We start from the raw sequence: 19,166 nt of genomic DNA on the forward strand, positions 1-19,166 counted from the left end.
TACGGTACTCACTCGTAGCTCCCCAATTTCCTCACGATGGTGGGTTGCCACCGGTCCTATACACAGGCCGAAAACCCAGAGACTGAACCCAGGCGGACTCGAACCCATGTCGTCCTGCAGTCAGTGTCCCAAGGAGAAAGATGGTACTCCTATAGAAACTGAGATAGCGTCCTTGAGATTTGTGTACTTATTGATATATTTAATGCCATTTTTATGGGCGTATAATACTGTCCCTGGTTTTGATTTAAAAAAATGTCACAATTATATCTCGTATATAACCTGCAACACAATTTATGATTAAAAAAATGCTTTTATTATTCTTTTGTGTATCGTTGTGCATTATTTTCCATTAAATCTCACGTAACAAATAGCATTTCTTAGACTCCAATGTTACGGTAGGTGCAAACCACAGATTCATAGCGCAGACAGTTTGCTGCCTGAGTTCAGTATCTTTTTATAATACATTATTTATCTCTGTGCGAACTCTATCGCCACCAGAACCGCACATAAAATGTAGCAATCCAGCATTGCTTCATTTGATTTGATGGTTAAGGTGATGGATTCACATTCGGAGTGTTTGCAAGTTGAATCCCCGCACTAGGCCATCTAGATCATTGTGATCTGAATCTTGATTGATTGATTGAGTTGGTGTTTTTAAGTCCACATTATACATGGTAAGGCTAATCGGGACTGAACCTACGGTTTAAAGTAGGATCCAAACTACTATGTGCCTTCATCGGGTAACGAACCCGGGATCCCTTGATTACAAGGCGACGACGCTACCACTGACCCATCGGGGTCTGAATCTTAAATGAAGTATTAAAAATATAGTAAAATTTCGTTGATAGTTTTGAACGGACAAAGATTACATTTTTTTCCTCCTTCGTCCATCCAATCTCTATTCGATATTGCTCAAAAGAAAATAGTGGCATGGGAAGTTGAGAAAGCTGAATTGGAGAAGCAGCTTCCAGAAACCCAGGTTTGCAGTTCCTGCGACGGGTGAATTCGGTGTTGCAGTGGGAACCTGCCTCTGTATTCCACAACTGAAATTTTATTTGAAAATTATGAATGCAGAGATATCTATTTTACATGAGGATATCAACACAAGAAATGAAGCAAAAAAAATATTGTCCTGTGCCATGTTGTGAAATGGATAGAACATTTTCAAAATACAGAGACTTACTTTCTGACAATTGCAAGATTCTGTTACCTGCCTGAAAACATCCATAAATAATTTCTAGTATATTGAAATGCTAATATAAAAGAATAATATATTGATTAGCGAAACGAAAAGAGCATAGTGTTTCCAACAATAAACAAAGGAAGCATGCAATATAATCATTTTGTTACATGAAGCTAAAAACATTTGTAAATTAGTACTTTTTGGTCATCGCAAATAGCACAATTTATCACACTTTCATTTCTATAATTGCGTTCAGTGAGTTACTGATACATTTACTTCCCATGTAAGGCGTAGATAACCTTAAAATAGGTTATTTTGAACATTTTTAGTGCATATTTTGGCCTTTTTAGTGCATATTTTGGCTATTTTTAGTGCATGTAGTTGTGATGATATGATAAAATTGATGAAGGGACACTCAGAAAGAACACCCATGACTAGACCGGGATTCGAACCTTGGACTCATTCCAATCGAATCCCATCTCCATGTTCATGTGCCAGTACGGCACATATAAATAACAATATGTAATACTGTACAACCAACGCCATACAAATATTTTTCTTGATTCGCTTTATACTGGAAAGCAAGGTTGTTAAAGGTCCAGGAATTGTAAATAAATAATTACTGTAAAATAATAATTATTATTATAAATAATAAATAATAATAATTCAAAATGACGGGGTGTGAATTATCGAGGTCAGATTCCGTCTTCGGGAAATGATTTTTCAGACTTTTCGTAATGATGAGCAGCCACGAAATTTAAAAGGATCTTATTTAAAAGAGGTTAATTCTTGACATTTTCTTCACTAATAGTGTGTACAATTCGAGATTTTCACCGCAGCGGGAAATTTCGAAAATATTCAATTCGGAAAATTTCCCGAAATGAAGATTCTTTTTTAGTGTAAAATTGACTGTAAGCTTACTTCAAATAATAATAATATTTGCTGTAACTTGCAGCCTGTAAGTCACAGAAAACAATATTTTGTTTTAAAATATCGCTACAATTTAATCATTCGAATTACATTAACTCTTTCCAGAAATCCCAGGGTCTCCTCCGTGCGGTGCCCTTGATTACCACTACGCCATATTTCAGATAACTTATTTTTATAATAATAATAATAATTTTTATTGAAGCAGGCGTGTTTCGGTCTCTTGGCCGTGCTACAATTGTAAATTGCCATATGAAAAATAACCTAGGTGACTTACTGGATGAAAGTCTCACAACTTGCATACACGTGTTTCAATAGCTGATTTGACTAGCTCTCGCAACAGACAGTTGCTCACTAGGTTGCTCACGTATTCTTCGACGGCCAGTGTCACGGGTGTGCAGTTAGGGAAGGGAAGTGCCTTGGTATATGGCAAGTTGATCTGGAACCAAAGCGAAGGAAAGGAGGTGAGTGATAAGCATCAGCCTGGTCTATTAGGCTAAATCTCTCCAAGTCTGTGTACAGGTAGATCGTTAGATCTTCTGCAAATGTCGCAAATGACTCCATTATCAACCATAAATGCCTAATGTTGCGTGCTCGAGAATTATAAGGATGGTAAAATTTTCGTTTCCCCAAAACGTATTTCTTCACTTTTACAGGAGAAAGTACTTACCAAAATGAGGTTATTTATACTTTAGGACTGTCTTGGAAGTGTATTTTCCCCTCGCTTAGATTATTTTGCCGGTAAATCATGTAATTTTCGACAATAATGTCACTCCGATGCACGAAAGCTGTTCCTTGATGTCCCTCTACTACGTGAACCAAATTTTTGCGTGCGTTTAATGACGTAACAACCGGTCAGTGTTTCCAAATACGCGGTTTTGTAACTGTGTAACAGTTCTAGAACGTAAATAAACGTGAGTTACTGTTCATCATTTCTGATTACGAACTTGCGACAACATGACGTGCACAGGATCAGTGGCGTGCTCAATTTGAGGTTGATGGGGGTTATAACCCCCCCCTTTCGCTCAGTATCTCTAAGGCTATTTATGAATGGTTCGTGGGGCTATCCGTGAATGGTTCTTGTGGCTATCCGTGAATGGTTCTTGGGGCTATCCGTGAGTGGTTCGTGGGGCTATCCGTGAGTGGTTCGTGGGGCTATCCGTGAGTGGTTCGTGGAGCAATTTATGAATGGTTCGTGGAGCAATTTATGAATGGTTCGTGGAGCAATTTATGAATGGTTCGTGGGGCTGTCCGTGAATGGTTTGTGGGGCTGTCCGTGAATGGTTTGTGGGGCTATCCGTGAATGGTTCGTGGGGTTTTCGAACCCGAATTTTTTTTTTCTAATTTTAAGAAACAAATTTAACTATGTTTGCCTAACCTAACCTTGCCGTGAATGGTTCGTGGGGTTTTCGAACCCGAAAAAAATATTTTTCTATAATTTTTTAAAAAAAACAAATTTAACTATGTTTGCCTAACCTAACACAACCTAACGTAACTGCCTGTCCATGGTTCGTGGGGCTATTTATCAATCGTTCGTGGGGTTATCCGTGCATGGTTCGTGCGTTTTTCGAATCTGGAAAGAAATACAAAATCAGTAACACCGAAGTAGGTATTTTTCTATGAAGAAGGTTGCAACACTGCATAGCCACTGATCATGGACAACGCTAGCCAAGATTTCTCCGCCGTATCGCATGTAACGCAAGCGAAAGCGAACAATATAAAAATACTCGATATTTCTAAAAATTGGTATTATTTGCGTGGAAAAAACGAAACGCGAACTTGAAGAATCCTTAGGAATGCAGAATAGGTAACTATCAATGTGAAAAATACGAAAATAAGGGAATTAGAGACGTTTGGTGGTTACTGAAATTTTAATCGGATTTCTTCAAATGTAAAAGTTTGGGGCTCATTTGGGGGCAGGTGACTCAGGCCAATTTCTAACATGCCTTTAACAGGGAAGAGAGAGCCGGGGAGCCGGAGCGGAGCGGAGGCGGGTCCGCGTTAGATGTTGGGGGCGGTAGGTCAATTACCCCAGGGGCGGAGCCCGGAATCGGTGGGAAATTTGGACTCTAAAATTTCAAACGAAAATAATTTTTAGTATAAATTTCCAGATTCCGGGATGGATAGCCCCAGAAACCGTTCACGGAATGTTCCGCGAAGCAGATAGGTAAGTACGAATGTCAAAAATTGACGAAACTAAGAAGTTATAGGTGTCCGAAGGATAGTAAATTTTTACCACAATGTTGTATTTCACCAAAATGTTCATTCGAAAATTTACAATTTACGAAAGTGTGTGTGTGCTTTTTACCACACTAACATTGTAAATACGAATATTTTAGAATGAACAGTTGTAGTTAAAAGCTACGCGCTACCCAGTTCAGTTCCAGCAAAGCAAAATTAATTTAAAGCAATGAAAGATAATAATTAAATGCTCTTCACCGAAAATCCAGGGTCCTAGCCCCGACCGAGCATGAGCGTTCTTTGTGAGTGTCCCTTCATCTATTCCATCAAATCGCTGCTCATTCTCGTCGTCGTAATTAACCAAAAGTGGCAGAAAGGCGACGCTAAAATAACAAAATTAAAATTTGCGTAAATGCACATTAGAAACAAGTTGGGTCAATGAATACAAAGCGATGCTATGTATCTTAAAGACCTTAATAGATCGGATCTCGCCAAACTCGCTCAGCCAAGAAGAAACTTTCCACATTTGAAAATACATGGCGACTAAGGATTGGTTTAATTTTTTGATAATTTCTTGCTTCATAAAAAAGCATTTAAGATTTTATTACTATTTTTAATACAGGACAAAAACTATTTCGCGTTAATTGTCTTTTTGCAAGATCTCTGTAATTTAAAAAAATGCCAGGCCACTCTTTCTTCCGGTGTGGAATCACTTTCTGCCAAAGTTTACCTGCAAAGAAACTTGTCGACAGAAGTTTCTCGTATCGCCCAAATGGGAGGCTGACTTCGCTATAATGAATATTATTTTTCACTGTACAGGTACATAATAATATTGGGTTGATGCATAAGTTCGTAGTTTTTTTCACCGTGGCAAAAGTATTTTTATTTGATACTAATTTGAGATGAACAAAAAGACATAAATGAATTAAAGTAAATTATTTTCCTTCATTGTCTATGACTGTCGACTAACGCTGGGGCAGTTTTTCAAATCAACGCCTAAAGAATTCAGGTGATCCGGGGTTAAAATCGTCAAGCAAAGTTTGAAGAGCATTTTCGTCATCAAATGAGCTTCCTTGAAGATTGATGGATCGAGAGCTGAAAAGGTATCAATCCGAGGGCGCAAGATCGGGGAGGGTAAGGGGGATGCGGAATAACTACCCAACAGAACTCCTGGATAGCAGCTTTTGTCATGTTAGCAGAGTGTAAGTATGCATTATAACGTCGCAGCACTTGATGTTGTCTTCCTGGCCTACTCGCCGATTTGGTTGTTTTCATTTAAAGCGTGCGGTATCCTGTCCTTATACATGAAATGCAAAAGTTATACGATGGTTGAATGCCATGGTCACAGTTCATCACATTTGATAATTCCAGAGTCCTCGTGGATCCTCGTGGAATAAAACGTTTATGATGGTCTTCCTGAACGTGGAAAAAGGCTTAAGTAAGAAATGCCCTCTTTGTAACAAGACAATTTTCTTGCCCTGCTTTCCCTGTTGGCAGTGAAGCTTGTGCATGAAAATTAATGAAGCCTTTGGGAAATCGTTCTTTTGTGGAAGGTTAGAGTTTGCAACCCTAAATGATAAGTTCTCTAATTTCCGTCAATATAGGATTCTGCTATGTGACTACGTGTCCATTTCATCGTGTACGTTGGTCGTGTTTTTTTTTAAGTCCACTTCTTGCACAGAAAGGCTAATCGGGACTGGGCCTACAGTTTAAACTGGTATCCGAACCATTACATGCCTACACCGGGTATCAAACCAGGACGTTACCACTGTGCCACCCGGGAGGCCTGTTTTACATTTATCGGCACACTGTCTCGTTTGAGACAAAACAGTTTTCATTACCGGCATGCACCAAAGCAAATCTCTCCCCCCGACCTGTAGGTGCTCGCAAACCACTCCTAAGGCCGCACAGAAAGTCTTGTGGTGTCTTTATTGTTTTGTCCCTCCATTCATTTTGCAGAGCAGCAGCTCGACAGTCATAGGCGGGTCTAGATTTTTTTTCTGGGACGTGCACAGCATTACTTAATATTGGAAATATAATGTGCAGATTTGCAACTTACTCGACACATCAAAAAGTGCCCTTATACCAGTGTTGTGCCCAGTGTTTTCGAAGAGGGGGGGGGGGTAGTACGTATATTTTTTAGTAGCCGGTCCTCATATGCCATCTTCTCCTGCCGTTGACCCTCTTCTTTTAGGAATACTTATCCAAGGAGGAGTTATGACCAGCACATACGCCCATTGGACACGTCACGTCATTCACATCAATACAATTACAAGGATTAGTTCTAGATCTAATTTGTGGTCAGATGAACTTAATCGGGACTGAACCTTCAATGTATAATCCATTCTAGAATGTACCTCCGCCAGGAAACGAACCCAGGGTCCTTCGATTATAAGGATATAGCATTAGCAGAATTTCCGTAGTCGCATTATAATCAAGGGGTCCAGGGTTCGATACCCGCTGGAGGCACGTAGTAGTCCGTATCTCACATAAAACTGTAGGTCCAGTTCCAATTAACCTATCTGTGCATAAAAGTTGACTTAAAACTCAATCAATCAATTATTAGTAGAGGTGTGAAATACAAGGAGTTCTATTGTATTTGTACTCATATGAAGGATAATTACAGAAAGGAGACTGGCATTCTTTTAACTATCTAGGGAAAACGGATCGATCATTTTTTTTTAATCTTTTAATACTTAATCATCATTTTGGGAGGGGCAAGTGAACCTCCTCCCGAAAAATCCGCCAATGTATTATATACAATGTGCCTGGGACTTTTCGCCGCAGATCGCCTCGTATAAAAGTTATATTCGAAGTCGTTGGATTTTGCGTACCTGTTGTTTCTTGACGTTTTTCTGCTCGTTTGGTGTTGCAAGAGGACCTTTAATCGCTTCGCTATTAATTTTGTAAACAGTTTTGTACGAAATTCCAGTCGTTTCAGCATTTTCGCTTGCAGTCCAACTAACACTTTTACCAGGATTTTTCTGCTTTAAGTGTATTTATATTTATTACAATTTGTCTCTTTACTTGTAAGACTCTGGACACTTTTATGCTTAATAATACCACCCCTTGCCATTTTGCTGTTGTAGAATAATTATAATAATAAATTCCCTCAAGAAATACCCAAAATGAGAAAGCACGCACGCAAACAACAAACCACTTGACCCCGACAGAAGCCTATTCACGAACTTTTGCCTGAACATTCCCCGCCTCCTTCCCTCTTCCCAACACGTGTTTGCAGCAAGTGGCAACCGTCGGACGGCTGTTAGTTTTAACTCCCTAAATCGCGGTAAACACAAGAAAGGAAAACGTCTTGTTTTGATGGTCCGAATTGCAAAAGGTGTAGACCATCAAAGCCTTACATTTCCTCTGGTTTTTGCTTATTTATTATTTTCTCTTCGAATGTTAACGATTTTTGTTTGACAGAAACACTATTGTTTAGGGGTGGTGATCTCAAAAGTAAAAGCCCATAAGAGCCCATACTGAACTCTTAACTTGGGCTCCACTATAGGATAACACTATTTCCGAAAGATTTTTTTTGCATTGCAACAGCACTATTTCTGTCTCGCTTATTCTTATTGCGTTTTTCTTTTTCGTTATTTAGTGTTGCTTTTCTTCTATTTTCGGCTACTCGCGACGATGAAGAACACCCAAGCTCGGACCAAATTCGAACCCGCTGCCCTCGCATTCTAACGAATTGTGATAACTACTTCGTCACGAACATAGAAAAACTAGTTTCTTTTTAAAATAAATTTCAGGAATATTCCACATTTACATTACTTTGATTGTAGACGTGGAAAATCCAGTTAATTAATATTTACGCTGCAATCTTTCCGTTAGCCATTTTCTTTGAGTCTGAGAGACACAAAATTACCTGCATATGGTTAAATTCATTGATAGTAAGCAACACTGCTGCATTCCGAACACTTACTTCGGCTGTACTTCCGGCCACGAAACTGGACTTAAACTCAAACGAGTGTGCCACTTTTTGTGAACAGAAGTGTACAATGGAAGGAATTCTTCAAACTTGTGCTTTTTGAAGCTCGATGTTAGCAGTATGGAGTGACTTTGAAGCAGGTAGTGTTGCCCACGGGACGAGACGGGACAGGCTTTTAAAAATTCGAGACGAGATTGATCATGTGTCCCTTTGACAAACGAATATTTTCGAGACGAGACAGCATTTCACAGCATTTCCACGAGACGAGACAGGTCAAAGTCTCGTCTCGTGGGCAACACTAGAAGCAGGGTTGTTAAAGGTCCAGGAATTTTAAATAAATTCAATTCCGGTCCAGGAGAGAAAATCAGCAAGCGTAAATGGGTTCTGAACCGTAAAGAACCTTTTCATCTGTAATGTATTTCAATTCGGCCCAGGGACCTTTCTTCCGGATCAATTTAAATACGGTTCAAGAACTCTTTTTTCTGCATGAATTTAAATACGGTCCGGGAACCTTTATTTTCTAACCAATTTAAATTCAGTCCAGTAACCTTTATTCCAGGATCAATTTAAATGCGGTCCGGGAACCTTTTTTTCCGAATCAGTTTAAATAGGGTCCAAGTTCCGTATTGAAATGAAACCATACACAACTTGGGTCGAATACGGAACTGACGATACATAATTATCCACTTGTGACTAAGAAAGACTAATCCAGGTGCTGACTCTCTCGATAATCTAAGGTGCAAGGTACAAATGGGCGAAACGCATACGCTGCAGTCACGTTACCACTCTCCATATAGCTTCACTCTCTCGCGCGCGTTTCTTCACTTGGTTGTAGCAGCACTGCCCTTTCCTGTTGTAATATCTGCTGGGAACAAGCAGCCTCACGTTACCTCATCAACTGCTCTCATTTGGCTGCGGTTCCTGGATCGGATGCCGGAGCAACACGTGACTTGTTTGTTTGAACTCAATGTGACGCCATATACCGGTAGTTCATTGCGTTACGTACAGTAACTCTGCGACAAGGGAGTTTTTGAATCTGGCCCGCGAGAGAACAGCAGCGTTTTGATTTATTCCCTGTGCTACATTTTCTACAACCACAGTGTGACGTTCCCATGTAAAACTTACTCGCGGACATTTTTTGAAGGCAACTTTTAATCGGTCAAGCCTGGTCTGTAATTGTCAATAAAGTCAATCCCGGACTGGGAGAGAAAATCAGCAAACGTAAATGAGTTCTAGACAGTGTATAACCTTTCCATATTTAAATCATTTCAATTCGGTCCTGGAACCTTTTTTCAGGATGAATTTCAATTCGGTCCTGGAACCTTTTTTCAGGATGAATTTCAATTCGGTCCTGGAACCTTTTTTCCGGATGAATTTCAATTCGGTCCTGGAACCTTTTTTTCGGATGAATTTCAATTCGGTCCTGGAACCTTTTTCCGGATGAATTTCAATTCGGTCCTGGAACCTTTTTTCCGGATGAATTTCAATTCGGTCCTGGAACCTTTTTTCCGGATGAATTTCAATTCGGCCCGGGAACCTTTTTTCCGGATGAATTTCAATTCGGCCCGGGAACCTTTTTTTTTTCGGATGAATTTCAATTCGGCCCGGGAACCTTTTTTTTCCGGATGAATTTCAATTTAGCCCGGGAACCTTTTTTTTTTTCGGATGAATTTCAATTCGGCCCGGGAACCTTTTTTTTTTTTTTCGAATGAATTTCAATTCGGCCCGGGAACCTTTTTTTTTTTCGAATGAATTTCAATTCGGCCCGGGAACCTTTTTTTTTTCCGGATGAATTTCAATTCGGACCGGGAACCTTTTTTTTTTTTTTTTCGGATGAATTTCAATTCGGTCCAGGAACCTTTTTTCGGTAAATTTCTCGTAAGGGACAGACTGATTTAATCAAATTTACAGGAGAAATTACTTACCGAATGCAGTTTCTTTATACAGGGTGGGCCATATTGATGGGGCACATTTCAAATGCATATGTGGAGCATGTAAGAAGCAACATTTATTACCAAATATATGGAAAACACTGCCAAAGGACGGGAGTTTTGCACTGTGTTCAGTGTTTGAAGATTACATCCCTGAGATGGACACCACCTTGACGAAAACATGCTTTGGCTCTAACAGTCATGTTCAGCATAGTTTTGCGCAGGGTTTCGGCTGGAATGGCCGCTATCTCCCTTTGGATGTTGTCCTTCAGTTCATTGATGGTAGTGGGCTTTGTGGTGTACACCTTGTCCTTTAAAGGGGGGGGGGGAACTTGCCCTCCCTGAGATTTCTGGAAAGGCTTCGCATAATTCAAATTTTGAAATTGTAGCGTGAAAACATCGATGTGAAGTGCCGTGAAAGACAGCCGATTAAGTGCCTAGGAAAACATTCTTCATGCCCGAAATGAGACGGCTTGGCCTAAGGGACATGTGGCTGCAGCAGGGTGGTGACACTAGTCATACAGCAGTAGTGTCAATGACAACCCTTTCACGACACTTCTCGGGACTGCTCATCTCGAGATTCGGTGATGTCCATTGGCCATCCAGATCCCCGGATCGAACTCCACCGGACTACTTCCTGTGGGGTTACCTAAAGGACAAGGTGTACATCACAAGGCCCACTACCATCAATGAACTGAAGGACAACATCCGACGGGAGATAGCGGCCATCCCAGCCGAAACCCTGTGCAAAACTATGCTGAACATGACTGTTAGGGCCAAAGAATGTTCTCGTCAAGGTAGTGTCCATCTCAGGGATGTAATCTTCAAACACTGAACACAGTGCAAAACTCCCGTCCTTTGGCAGTGTTTTCCATATATTTGGTAATAAATGTTGCTTCTTACATGCTCCACATATGCATTTGAAATGTGTCCCATCAATATGGCCTACCCTGTACTTCTGGAAGTTCGGGGAAGTGTTTTATCGCATTGTTCATTGAATTTTGCCGGTATAAATTCGATATAAATGTGCGACCGATGCACGAAAGCTCTTTAATCCATTTACTTCCAGGTGGATGTAGCCTGTTTGTGATGACGTAATCCCAGTCATTGTTTCCAAACATGTGTTTTTGTAACTGAAGAAGGTACGTTTCCGCAAATGGTTTGTGGGGCTGTGTGTCAATGGTTCGTGGAACATCGCCCGTTATTTTTATAAAACTGATTATTACTAAAGCTAACGCTACAGAAACAGTCCAGTCAAGATCGTCACTCACCTACAGTGTTGCCAATAAGCAAGGAATAATCCTTACACACTCCACAGGGAAGGCACAATCAACCGCATACGTACAACGCGCAATGTGTCAACTGTGAAGCGTAGAAGTGTGGCAAACCTGGAGGGTCAGGGGTGTGGAGGAGGCAAGGGGAAGCTTGGATCTTCACTGGACTGTTTTCGTGAAGAGAGCGATATTATTATTATTATTATTATTATTATTATTATTATTATTATTATTTTCATTATCACTTTTACTACTCTACTACTATTTCTGGGGACAATATACAGGGAGGTTATTGCAGCATGCCACCGCTTCAGCATCGGCCGCTTGCCGGCCCATTCATGCAACAGGTGCCGGCAAATTGCGTAACAGATAGCCCGTAACAGAAACCGCTTGTTTTGTAATGTTTCCACTTTTCACAATTACAGTTACAATTACAATTGAAATAAGCACGTACCTTGTCGCACGGATGCAGGAAAAGGTGTCCTCCCAAATACAAATATTTCTGGCACCTTATTTCTGACGTCTAATCTTAGATTAGTCATCGCTACTTTATTCTCAGTTGTCGCGACAGCGCCTGCAGCTTATCGGGGGTTGGGTGAGTTGTCAGCCGCGAGATGGCGCTTCATACTGCACGTGTCGGCAGTGATGCCAACCGTAGGGACATGTCCCTACGCATAGGGACTTTTCACTAAATTTCGCCCGCGTAGGAACGTAGGGACAGATTTTGCCAAATGAGGGAAAACGTAGGTACTTTTTTCAATCTTGGTAAATTACATTTTATGAATTAGTTTATCTGGATACTTTAGCGAGGAGGAGAAAAAAGAACTAACTAACAGATCTCCATCAGAATTTTGGAACATGTTATCGGTTACCAAAAACTTTCAAGGCAAGTTCCTTTTTGAAAACATTTCCACTCTCGCGAAAATAGTGCTAACATTGCCGCATTCTAACGCGGAAACGGAAAGAATATTTTCAATGTTAAGTGATACAAAAACAAAAAAGGGAAATAAAATGGGACCAAAATTGTTAAAGAATGCAGGAAATACAGCATCACCAACCAACATCTATCTCTTCACAGCAGCAGCATGTATGACTTCAAATAACATAATCAACAGTAAACGACTCAACGTTATTCATTAGGGGTGTGCTGGATTCTTTACTTTAAAAAGTCGTTAATTCTCGACGTTTTCTGCCTTGTAAGTTTCTGGAACTTATCGAAAGTTGTAAGTTTTTATTCTAGAAATGCAAAAACAATCACTTAAAGTGAAAATGACTTGTAAAATTCGAGATTTCCAGTGCTTCGGGAAATTTCGAACATTTCCCGTCCAGAAAATTTTCCGACTTGGTCGGGAAATTGAAAATTTTTCAGTCCCGAATGTCGGGATTTAAAAAAATTACCGTCCCGATCCCGTCCCGACCCAAAAAATTCTGTCCAGCACACCCCTATTATTCATTAAGGCAAGAATTTACAATACCGGACCCTTCTGTAATTTCTATGCTACGTCTTATACTCACGAAATAATTATTCGTGATTATTTATCTCAAGTTAACATGTTGGGGTGAGGGGGAAAAAATGTTCATTAACGTGTAGAAGTTGTAAAATAAGCTTTTCAATTCTCGCAATGATTCTCCGTATACAAGTATGGTAGCCATATTTGTTGATATGAACAAATTAAAATTAGTTACGCTGTCTACAGCGTTGCCACACTGTTGATTTCATACTTGGAGAGCATGGATCGTGTAAGAATGGCGGAAGAGAACAGTAAAAAAGTTGTTAATGTTGTACAGATTGTTAGGTGGAGTGTGCAGGAGGATGGCTGTGGGCTAATTAATAAACTTATGGATTTCAGTATATTGCCCAAAGAACGTGCTTACATGTGACAGCGACAATCACGATGTAGAAGAACTGATTTGATTACAGGTAAATTTGGCAACAGTACATCAATCATAAAATTGCAGGATACGAAAATGGCCTTCGATGATGAACGTTTGCCGTTAAAGTGCTACGAAAATAATATTTTTTATCGGTTCGTAATCACAATTACCGCAAAACCATTCAGGAATAGCCCCACTGACCATTCTCGGTAAGTTTAGGTTAAGTTAGGTTAGGCAAACATAGTTAAAATTTGGGCTCGAAAAAAACATGCACGGGTAGCCCAACAAACCATTGACGGATAGCCCCACGAACCATTCAGGTACGGTTAGGTTAGGTTAGGATAGGCAAACATAGTTAAAATTTGGGGTCGTAGTAATATCAGGAATGTATATTTCGTTTTTTAAGTATTGGAAACACAAAATCTTCCGGTAAATAATAAGCAATCGTGCCGATCGCGGACCACTCAATGTCACTTATTTTGCAATTTCTACACGTGACCCCCCAAATTTTAACTTCAAATTCGTGATTAGGAGGCCTCAATTAGTGAGTATGCGAAATATTACAAAAAATCGGGGAGAGGTCCTGTATTGTAAATTCGCTCCTTCATTAATTGTGGAAGCACCGAGCAGAAAGATTTGGTAAGTAAATGTGTATATTTTATCTTCTGTTTGCATGCTCATGAGGTGTTTTTTTTTTAGTCACTTTACTTGGCGTAGGGACATTTGGTCAGTTGTAGGGACATTTTGACTACGTCTGTAGGGACATTGCCGAAAAATGGTTAGCAACACTGTCGGCTACCAGACAGTGAGTCTACGCTCATTCATGTTCACTTCTGTTCGCGTTTATCAGTACGCGTTTTGTTTATACTGTGTTATTGAGTTGGTGTGCTAGTGCTTTATTGTGTGTTAATTGTTATTCATTCATTACTTATGTCGTTAAACAAATATAGTCTTGAACATAGAGTTTTTATGTACGATAATTACGTGAAAACGAATTCTTGCAGAAAAGTGGTCAGGGATTACGATAGACAGGATCTCTTGAACCTAAGAAACGTGTTGTATTGCTGTTGAAGGAAGTCATTTTCAACATCTCTTATAACACAGGAGGTTAGTGATCATCATTATTATTACTTTTAAATATCATTTTACGCTTTCGGTTTGCTTTATGCGCCGGGATGCTGTCTTCCCTTTCTGTCAACTGAGGATAAAGTAGCGATGTCTAATCTAAGATTAGATGTCAGAAATAAGGTGCCAGAAATATTTGTATTTGGGAGGACACCTTTTCCTGCATCCGTGCGACAAGGTACGTGCTTATTTCAATTGTAATTGTAACTGTAATTGTGAAAAGTGGAAACATTACAAAACAAGCGGTTTCTGTTACGGGCTATCTGTTACGCAATTTGCCGGCACCTGTTGCATGAATGGGCCGGCAAGCGGCCGATGCTGAAGCGGTGGCATGCTGCAATAACCTCCCTGTATTTCAATAGCAGGTGTGCCACCTGTGGTTTTATAAGTTGAGAGAATGGAACCATTCTCCCATTTCCTGCCACCAGGGATCGCGACTGAAACTCATTTCGGTTCAACTTCTGGTTAGGGCTAAGTACTTCGGCATATCGGCCCGACGTTACAGTCCAAGCCGCGGGAGAAGCGAGTTATTCCGGAATATTGGTTCGAATAACACTGGCGAAACTACTGCAAAGAATCCATTCGACCTTCTAAAGGCCAGGAGCGCGCAGAGGAAAGGCAAAGCAACTTGTACGGAGGAAGATAAAAGGCAGACAGGTGTTCATGCAAAACACTCGCTGGTGCATGATTGCCATATCTAACTTTCTTTTACGCTGGTTATGTATGATACTTTGAATGTAGCGAAAGGGGAAAGTTTAAAGTAATTCGAAATTCAGGTTGCTAATTTTAACTTTTCGATTTTTGAATGTATGAAGTTGAAAATCGGAATCGTGCTTATTAATGTTACCGTAAACACGGCCAATTAGGAAAAGTTTTAATTTGAAATACAGAGTTGTCATATCTAACTTTTTTAAAATCCTGACACTAGAAAGTTGAAAACCGGCTTAACTAAAAATGTAAGTTGCCACATTTGGTTTAATTTTCTGAAGGTATAAAGTCGATAATCGGAATGCTGTTTGTATACAGCCGAACAGGGGAATTTAAATAGTATGAAATACAGGATTGTCATATCATTTTTTCCCCAATTTTAAAGGCAGGAAGTTAAAATAGGTATTGAATGGTTACATACGTATACCACTGCAAAAGTTACAAATTAGGGAACTTATAAAATACAAATATCTAACATTTCAAGTTTGTAAGCAGTAACCTGGAAATAGGCATGGTGCAAGAATTTTGGAAAAACTGCGAATGGAATGTTGCTATATTTAACTTTCAGAGTCCAGAAAACTTATACGTATAAAATTAATATTTTTTTGTATTGAGTACATTGTACACAGCAAACTGAAAGCAAGTTTTCAGTATTGAACAATGTGTAGTCAGCAGATAAGTCGAAACAATATGTATAAACCTTAATAACCGTGATAAAAACAAAATGTAATATTACCTACTTGGATAGGCGCATGTTCTGAATTTTATGGTTTCAATTTGAAAGACAGGGCTGCGAGCAATACGTGCCTTCCTCACTGATGCCATTTGATTTGATTTTTGTTACTTAGCTTTGAATTTTGGCTAATCGCGACGATGATAATGAGAGAATTCATAAATGTGTACTGAAAAAAAAAGTAGCGCGCTGTGCCCCGATAACATAGTGGTAACAACGTCGCCTTGTAATAAAGGGGGACTGGGATCGATACCCGGTGGAGGGACATAGTGGCTCGAATCCCACTTTAGGTAGAATTTAAACTGTAGGTCTATTCTCGACAGCGTATTGTTGAGTCTTAAATCCAATAAAAAGTCCAAAACAAAAGGCATTGTTTCAACATACGTTGAATGTATAATTGCAATGTATATTGTGATAAATTAATCCTTAAGCAAATATAAATTTGTAATTCTGTTTAACAATAAGAGACTTCACTTCCCTTTATATCTATTCACAAGAGCATAAAAATACAATTTGGAAATTCATTTCCAAATGAACAACCTCTTATTCATATCTTTTACGTATGTGCGTGTGTGTGTGTGTTTTCTGAAATCTGGCAAAGTCCTAATAATGTATTCATTCACTTCATAAGTGTCTATTACATAACAGAAAGCATCATTGGGTATTCAATATCAGACGAATAACTAATTCCATGGGAATATTTCTGCGACTTCGTGGATGCGAGTTCAGCTCTCAACGACAAATGGTGTTGGTTTGACTCGCGTTAATGTCATTGGTGCTTCCTTTGTGTTTATTTCTCTATCACAGCATATTTCTTTTACATAGTTTTGGTGTCCTATCTTTTACAGACTTATCTAGGATTTGTTTAAAATTACGAATCATGAGAAATATACGATTAAAGGCAAGGCAAAGGTAATAGTCCGGAAAAGACAAATTGAAACTTATACTTAGTTGAAAGGACAATTGGTCATTGTTGATTACAATTATAGAAATAGCTTGATCGAAATACTTGGTTTTCTTTTACATACATTTTTGTAATTCTTTTTGTGCACCTTTCCATTCCTACTTGAACAGGTAGACTATAAATAAAAACTCGTCATGATTTCCTTCAATTCATTATTACAGTATAGATCTTCCATGATTCTCGTGGCTTATGATGCATAGAATTAACAATTACGGATTTTTCTTTGTTGTTTATTGATTTAACAAATCTAGTCACCTTATAATTCCATTAACAGAGACTGGTTAGAATGATTTCTCCATTCGCATGGACGTCCGGAAGGGAGGGGACCACACCATCCGGAAATGGAAGTCAATCAAAAAGTACATATTTCACGCATATAATTTCATTTGTCACAGTAATATATGTTAATTATTGCAAGGGCTTTGCAGGAACAGATAACTTCAAACATCACCGTTGACAAGCACACATAATATGCATGTAATGATACAAGAGAACACAGCTTTTAAAGGCTTCTTTTTATGACAGTGAAGAGAACAACAACACGCGCAAGTAATACTTTGAAAAGAGAACAATCTAGCCAGAATTGGTGTAGCATAATTCTAATACAACTGGCAACACTGGATCTGTCTGGCAAAGGCGATGTCTCTACCATGTACGGATAAGTCGAATGCAACGTACAGCGCAGCGAACGAAGTTCTCAACCCCGAAAGCACACACAAACAAGCTATGTACACTTCGCAACATCTTATTTGACCGCCCCGAAATAATTCTAAGTCCCGAAATCGTAAACTTAGCAACATTGCACTTCAGCTCCAGGTGAGAGTAGCCAACTTTGTGTAGGTCCTTCCACTAGACGAAAAACGCTGCGGTGATAGGTTTTCAATTTAACACTTTCCATGAACTTAGAAACTATAAACCGCTATTATAATACACAATCAAACAGAAATAATAAATTGGAAAAAGAAGCTTGAAGGATATTTACGATTCTGCTTCCTCGACTTGAAATTTGGTGGGGTTTGAAACACTGAATAGAGTTTTTCTCCACCTGGAGGAAATTGCCATCAAGTTTGTGCAGAAAGAAGCAAATTTGTGAGGAGTTTATGCGACATTTTATTTACAATACCTTGCATAATATCGAATTGTTCTCAAAAACATATATTTTACACGACTTGTCGAGAAAATGTGCTTGAAACAGGAAGGTGGGAGTCTTCATAAACGTCAACATGTTTTTAAGCGTATAACGTCATTAAGTTAACGTAGAGCAGTTGGTTAGGCGCTGCTATCTTTATTTTTCATCAAGCGTGAAAGGTCGCGGGTTCAAATCCCACCCTCTCCTCTTTTTTTTCTTTTTTTTGTTTGCTGAACAGATACCGTTGATATTAGAATATTTCAAAAATGAATCCGACGCACACTTGAGGGACGTCCCTTCTGCGCATATTTCCCCTTAGAAGTTGGAGATTTCCAGGATTTAAAGTTAAAACTTTTCTTTCTAGTTATTGTTCATATGTTGTGTTAACACACACACATCATGATTAATTCACAACTCACATATATGTATTCAGGATGCAAAATGTAATGTTATTTAAGTTATGTATTTTTTGTTCTGCACTGACACCTAAAATATTGATTATTTGCTTTCGATATACTAAAAAAAGATATAGAGTTACGTTAAGTAGTGATGTAGTGCAGTACTGTAACGAAGGAGAGCGTTTAATGAGTTCAAATTGCTAAGATTGGTAATTTTATGTCCGTTCCTTCGTAATGACTGTTGTCAATCCCCTCACCACCATCTTACCATGCGTCTAAAACTAATAGTAAATCGCTAATTAACATAAATAAATTGTTATTGCGACGAAGGCCGATTCGATAAGAAACTACTAATAAGTATTTATATAGTGAGTGACAAACAAAAAAATCAAAACCTCATAATGATCGTTAATTCCTCACTGCTTTGTATCTAAAATGTTTGTCTTCTTTGAACAGAAAGTACGAGTATCAGATATAACAAACTTTCCGCACTAACTTTGCAATATTCGAAACCACCATTACAGACTTAGCTCTATGTAACTTGAGTCTGCGCATTCCACGTGGCATGTGACTTCCTCCTATCATCGAAATAACTTTCTCTTACTATTTCCTTTCCTCTGGTGAAATACAGACGAATGTTAACTTCTTAGCACGGTGGATAAACTTTACACCCAACGATATACTCCTGAAAAAAATCCTGGGAGCTCATGTTAAAATTTGCTACCAGTTTGAAGAAACCAATTCACACATAATGTCATATCTATAATTTCCTCATGGTAATTTTCATGAGGAAACGAATTC

General features: G+C 39.1%; 1 protein-coding gene across 1 annotated transcript in view; it reads left to right on the forward strand.

The window, feature by feature from the left end:
- Positions 1 to 2,480: 2,480 nt before the first annotated feature.
- LOC145995190 (uncharacterized) overlaps positions 2,481 to 19,166 on the forward strand; it is a 52,996-nt gene continuing 36,310 nt past the window's right edge. The window contains exon 1 of the mRNA XM_083131744.1: positions 2,481 to 2,574. The gene's annotated coding sequence lies outside the window, so the exon portion shown is untranslated. The remainder of the gene's footprint in view (positions 2,575 to 19,166) is intronic.

This window comes from Lepisma saccharinum, chromosome 11 (assembly GCF_977018435.1).
Source record: "Lepisma saccharinum chromosome 11, izLepSacc3.1, whole genome shotgun sequence".
NCBI classification, from domain to species: Eukaryota; Metazoa; Arthropoda; class Insecta; order Zygentoma; family Lepismatidae; genus Lepisma; species Lepisma saccharinum.